At 39.6% G+C, this 6,805-nt stretch overlaps 1 pseudogene; it reads right to left on the bottom strand.

Annotated features, from left to right (window-relative positions):
• Window positions 1-4,074: 4,074 nt before the first annotated feature.
• On the bottom strand, window positions 4,075-4,966 carry LOC117714222 (putative vomeronasal receptor-like protein 4; annotated as a pseudogene).
• Between the last annotated feature and the right edge of the window lie 1,839 nt (window positions 4,967-6,805).

Here is a 6,805-nt window from a genome sequence, read left to right as displayed (position 1 = left end):
TTACCTGGGAAGATGCTCAAGATCTTCTTGCATTTTTGCCTTTAAATATCTTTCCCTCATCTGCCTTCCCATCATAGTCTCATATTTGGTTCAAAGACTGTTGGTCTGGTAATAGCTTTAATAAATTGTAGTCCGTACTGCATCTGTGGCCTTTTCCCATGGGTCACAAACTCTATAACAGTAACAGTAGCATAGTTCAATATCCATAATGCATTGCAACTTCAGATCTGATCATGCTACCGACTTCTGTGATAAAATAGACATATTTGTACCTTATTAGAAATTTAGAGTTTGAAAAGAGGAATAAATAGGCAAGACTACATTGTCATGTAGTCTGTGGTTGAAGCTTTCTCCAAGGGGTGGTTCTGGGACAGATGGTGACAGCGGGGACCATACCGAGGTGACAGGCAGAACAGGTGGGAAGGTTCAGAGACTTATTTTCCAGGTAAACCATGCTTTCACAAACATTTCCTAGAATTTTCTGAAAGAAAAAGAAACTGTAGTCACATCTCTGATCCACTGAGCACAGAGAGAGAAAGAGAACAAAAGCAAGAGGGTAGTGGGCTTAATTATTGCTGCTATAACAAATTTAATTACATTAATTGCTAGCATCACTGCTTCTGCAATTGCTTTGACACAAAAGCAATTGTTAAGACAGCTACTTATGTTAATCATTTAGCAAAATATGTTACTAATATGTTGAATGTTCAAGAGGATTTAGATAGGCATTTGGAAAAATGGATTGATGCTCTTTATCTTATTCAAATTATTGGAAGGAGGTTCAGAATTTAAGGGTAAGGAGCCATCTTGAGTGTCATGCCAAATACCATTGAATTCATGTTAGTTCTAAAATTTACAGTGGTAGTCATTATAATTAGGAAAAAGTTTAAAGACACTTATAGTGTATTTGGCATAATTCTAACACCTCTCTGGATGTTTTAACTTTACATAGTGAGCTTATGAATTTAAAGAATGGTGCTCTGCTGAACATTGATACAGTAGATACTGGTGATAAAATTACCCATGGTCAGAGGTAAATATTTCTATTTTGGTTAAGCTTCAAAAATGGCATATATAGCTTGATTGTGCTAGCCCTTTTTGTCCTGGGAATACTTTTATTCCTGCCCATTGTGTTAAAGCTTGTCTTTAACAACATCAACATGTTGGCAGCCAAAGTACATGGCTTGAACCTGAAAATGAACCTCCCCAGACAGAGTTATTAAATTAACAAGCTGACAAGCCAAAGATGGGTAAGATTCTGCACAGAGCCTTACCAACTTAAGACTGATGTGCATTGCTTTTGAAAATACATATTCCATGATGTGTAAGGTCTTATCAGAATGACCTAAGACAGACTCAGTCTTGTTAAGGAAATAAAAAAAGGGAGAGGCAGAGAGCTTTTGGGGGTGCTTGGCAAGAATCTAACATGGGCCAAGGACAAGGAAATGTGCTGCTTGGCAGAAATATGACATTGGCCAAGGACAAGGAAATGGGCTTCTGGCAGGAATCTGACATTAGACTAGAACAAAGAAGTAATTTCAGGCAGGAATCTAAATGTTAGGTTAGAACAAGGAAATAGGCTTCAGACATGAAAATGACTTTGGGCTAGGTTAGAGAAGTAGGCTCAGATATTTTGGTCATTCTGATAAGCCCTTAGAAACAGTGATCCTGGGAGTGTTCACAGAATTTTGTTTATTGCCTTGCTTGTTTTTTGTCTATTTGTGTTTATTGTCTTGCTTGTTCCTTGACTATTTGCATCTATTGTATTGCTAGTCCCTCAACCTAGAACTGACCTTAATACTTGCATGTAAATAAAATGGTATAAAAGCAAAAAGGAGGAAGAGGAATGGGATAGGGGGCATCTAGGGAGGGGAAATGGTGAAAGTGGATGACATCTGAAATGTAAATAAATAAAATATTCAATAAAAAAAGAAAGATGGTGGAACACACTCTGTAAACACAGGGCATTTGAGAGCTAACCCCCTTCTCCAGTCATGTATCTAGCTCAGAACACTCTGGATAAACTAACTGTTTAAGTTTTAGGATTCTCTAGAGAAACAGAACCAAGGGAATAAAAAATATTATACATATGATATGATATATAATATATATGAACATATGTAATGTTATTATTTATTAAGTCAGCTTTAATTTAGTAACAAGAGCTAAATCACACAGGAGATGGTGAGTCTCAGTATTTTTCTTGGTTCTTGAGCCTGTAACCTCACCTGATAAAGTAGACTCACCGTAGCTGTCTCTCACTGGAGAACATAACTGGTAGGTAGTCCACAGCCATATGCCTCAGTAGTCCCAATGTTCTTCCAGAAGCCTGGAAGTTTCCCAGAGAGCCACTGGTTCTGATCTCAGCAAAGGAATCAACCTTAGCAGCAGGAACAGAACAAATCAACCCAGAGACAGCAGGGAATGCAAATAAGCATGAGGCAGGATGGTCTTCCCTATGACCCACACTTTTAACTTGAATTCTTACCATTAGAGGCCACCCACAGTCAGGTGGGTCTTCACATATCAATCAAAATAGACAAATCTTCAGGTGAGGTGTCCCACTCAGGTGATTCTAATTCATGACATTTTGCCAGAGAATCTAACCACGATAGTGGTCTCTAATCTATGTTATAAAACATTAAGAATCTAGTTTATCTTAGCAAAAAGCAGCATTTCAGAGTCCCACTGCCTGGCCTATCTCGTGCTTTAGTCTACAGAGTTTCACTCTTGAACCAGGGAAGGAGCTCAGGCAGCCTTGGGTCCCCTCCAGGCACAGCTCAGGTGTAGAGAGAGCAGTTCAACCCCACTCCCTACAACATGTGTTTGAGTTTTTCTGTTTATCCTGGAGAGGAACTGCAGTGAGCTGATGGGCAACTTTTACCAAAGCTGCGGGTGAACAGACCTTCATGGCTCTGCATCCCTTCAGGAATGCCACTCACACAGCTCAGAGCAGTCAGGAGTCTCCCTGTGATGCAGTGCAGTGTCTTGAGGATGTGGAGTTGATGCAATTTCTGGACTCTCTGGGTCCTCCATGGCTCGATGCTGTGAGTTCTTGGCAGCATAAATGTCCTGTTGCTTAACAAGGTTGTACCACTTTGGCTTATACAGCAGATTCCCCATGCTCCCTTGTCACTGTGGTTCCCTTGTCCATGGGCCAACAAAGTATACCTGCACAGCATAAGGGAAGATGGAATCTGGGATTCTGGAACAAGGAGGCTTAGCAAACACTGGGATGTTCAGTACAGGCCATAGTGACCCAGAGCTGAAAGCTCCAGTGCTAACAGTCTGACAGTGAGGTGTTTACACATCAGTGTACAAGTGAGGCCTGGACAGGAGCATGGTCTCCAGATCTGCCAATGGCAGCACGTGAGAAAGGCTATTTCCCAGGCTCTAATGTGTTTCTTTAAGGTCTAACCTGGTTATAATTGTCCTTCTGCATCAACACTAGGGTTCTCAGCAGTTTTGGAACCTAGCTGTATCATATAGTTATTGACCCCAAGTGTCCTGCTCTGGTGACTTTACTTGTCTCACTGTCATCTTCACTCTGCCCTGCAAGCTCAGCTCTGATAAGTCACCTCCTAACCTCCACCTACCCTATCTTGCTTGAATGCTCTAACTTTGGAATTAAAACTGAAATACTTATTTCTGACAGTAGCATTACCTAAAGTAATATTTCAAGTGCAAATGTCAAGGTAAAAGTCACATGGCAGGAATGGTGGAATGGGAAAATGGTAAGAATCTGCTGTCTACCTTACTAGAAATCCAAACTTAAAAGTATGCAGTGCCAGACTTCTGACAAAAATGAAATACATTATTATAGTATTTAATTTAATATAGTGATACACTAGAACATTATGGCAAATGTCAGTTTGGAGGGGAATGCCTGTAATCCCAGCATTTGGCATCCCAAAGTATCTCAAGTTCTGACTGTGCTGCCTACAGGCCACCATGTCAGCCAATGCTACATAGCAAACATGTTTCCAATTCTAAAATTTATCAAGGTAAAACAGTTTACAATGCAAATACCTTTAGCTCATAGAGAATAGCTATAGAATGTACTTTCTATACTTCTCAGTGGGCATGCAAGACACTAGGAACATGGACACCTCTGCTGATGAGAACATAGAGACTGAAACTTGCATAATCAAGTTCTAAAAATACTTTAATATTGAGTAAAATAGAATCATGTGTCACTGTGAAACCTGTGTAGAAAGAGAATAAAATTTACCCAATAGAAGAAAAGAAAACAGGTCATAAGAGTGAGAACACTCCATGTAGCTCTGATTTCTGGAGGGGAGTTGTTTGCAAACCTGGTGCTGTAAAGATAGAGGACACGCTTGTGGTGCTTATACAGATGGAGAACCATGGACCCACTGCTCCAGCCCATGAGACTCTGAAAGATGACATCACAAAGAGTCATGAGAGAGAGGAAAAGCCACTTAATATGTCTGGATGGTAGCATATAGTGGTGGCCAATGAACTTTGCAGCTACAGACCTGTTCAAGTTACTGCCTGCTTTGATGTAGGAGAGCAAGTTGGAGCTTATGAGAACATTGACAATCCAAAAGACAAGGAGAAAGGGAAGAACTTGGCATGATGTCTGTGGTTTGAGTTTTGTCCACAGGGTGGTCCTGGGACTGATGGTGACTGCCTGGACCACACTGAGGAGACAGGGGGTGCAGATGGAGAGACCCCGTGCCATCCTTGCCAAATAAACCATAACTTTACAACCAACATCTCCTAGGAGGTTTCTGAAACCTGTGACTATATCTGTGATTCCTGTGCTACAAATAATGATGAGATTAGAAAATGCCAAATGGATGAGAATGAGGTCTATCGGCCTTTTCTCAGTCCCCAAGGCAGAAGTGTACACATATCTCACAAATACTAGGATATTTCCTACAATTCCAGGACCATCTAGAGAAAGGAAGACTATGGCCTGTGTAATGTTACTCCACTTCATCTTCTGATTTTATGTACATCACTAGAAAAAATCATCTAAGAAACACGCATAATACTTTCTTTGCTTATGCTGTTGAAAAGAATGGTCTCAACTGTGTAAATATGCATGGTTTTTACTTTATGATGCGTGATCACAGTTTGTTGTTCTTTTTTGTTTTTTCTTTTGTTTGATTTTTTTTTTTTTTTGGTTTTGTTCTGTTTTCAGGTTGTCATTCTTTTCCTCACTCCTATGGCAACGATGATGGCTACAATCAGGGCATAAACCTGATAGTTTCCTGTGTTTTACAATGATACTTCATCCCTTAAGTTCATATGACCATGCTCTTCCCAGACAAAAGCTAAATGCATGACATCATTTTGGCACTTTTCAAGCCAATACAGTTCTGGACATTGGGCTGATGGGCTCCTTCCTCTTCCTTCATCTTACCCAGTGTGAGCTCAGTCTACTGGATTGTGTTTCTGTTTCATCCTGATCCTCTTCACTGCCCTGTATACAATCATATGATTGTTGGTATTGAACTAGTAAAATGTTGCTCACTAATAAAAAGCTTACAGCTTCTCAGAAAGTTGCACTTGGTCAAGTGGATCAGGTTCCCAGGTGAGATGTTATGGTATCTTCTTCTTCCTAAGCCCTTTGACCATAAATTATACAAAGGTTAGTGACTTAGTCAAAGTATAAACATCTAGATTAATGGCCTCAAAGGGATACTAAGTGTGGTAAAAATTGCATTCCCAATATTCATGGGTAGAATTATACTGAAAGTTATTTCCTTTTGACTTCTATTAATCTTATTATTACCCTTTCTCATGGAATACTTTCCCTAAAATACTTCAGCAAAACTGTTCTTATAGAGTCTTAACAAACATATGTCCTCCCAATTGTTTCAATGTTGGTTCAATCTATTGAAGCTTTCCATCAGAAATGCCCCAGCCTTCCCAATATCTCACATTATGATTGTAATCTTTTATGAATGGTATATTTTTTTCTTTCTTTCTTCCTTTTTTTTTTTACTTTCTATATTGAAGGCAAAATGAGCCTTTGAAGCAGAAACATATTCCATTTGCTTCATCCCTCACAAAACAGTGCTTAACATGACGACCTTAATTTCAATTTGTCCTCTACAATTTGGTGTCTTCTCCACATCAAAATTATTTCTGAATTACTTTGAACTTCCATCAGTAAACTAGAGAAGGACAGATTGTAAAATTGACAAGCTCAAGCTTTGTCTATTAAATGTCTATTAAATGCTGTATTTCCTAACTGCTATATGCTGGGCTTTGAACATTTTTTGCCCCCTTTAAGACTCACTAATGTAGGGAAGGCACTTTGTACCATTCAGGTGTATTGTGGGAATTTATTGGAGCAGAGGCACATAGTGCTTAGGACAGTGTCTGCCCAGTGTTAACATGCTCTAATATCCATTGTTATAGGATTTTGTGTCATGTTGGTGTCTCCCACAATTCTCTGTAACGTCACATTGTGTTACATTTTGACTTGGACAGGGAAACTTCAGAAACAGTAAAACCATAAGAAAGAATGGTAAATTCCTCCATTCTGAGAAAGCTAAAGGGCATCTGATATAGGATACTATTGAGTAGAACCTCTCACTCCTGTGAGGACAAACACACAAACTGGAGAAACAGCAAAGGAAAGCATCCATTCTGGATGCCAGCTTTCTGCTCTCCCTGGTGCCCTGTCTTTTGCTGAGCCAGAAACTTTCTGGTCCTAATTACAGTCCCTGTGGTGACAAGGAGGGCTATGAAGACAAATAGTACCTTGAGTTTCCTTGCAAATGTCAATTTTTTCTCTTCTCTCTCCCAAAGCCAGAAACTTAAATGG

Source organism: Arvicanthis niloticus, chromosome 8 (assembly GCF_011762505.2).
Source record: "Arvicanthis niloticus isolate mArvNil1 chromosome 8, mArvNil1.pat.X, whole genome shotgun sequence".
NCBI classification, from domain to species: Eukaryota; Metazoa; Chordata; class Mammalia; order Rodentia; family Muridae; genus Arvicanthis; species Arvicanthis niloticus.
Note: the sequence above shows the minus strand (reverse complement) of the source record. Positions and strands in the feature narration are given on the sequence as shown.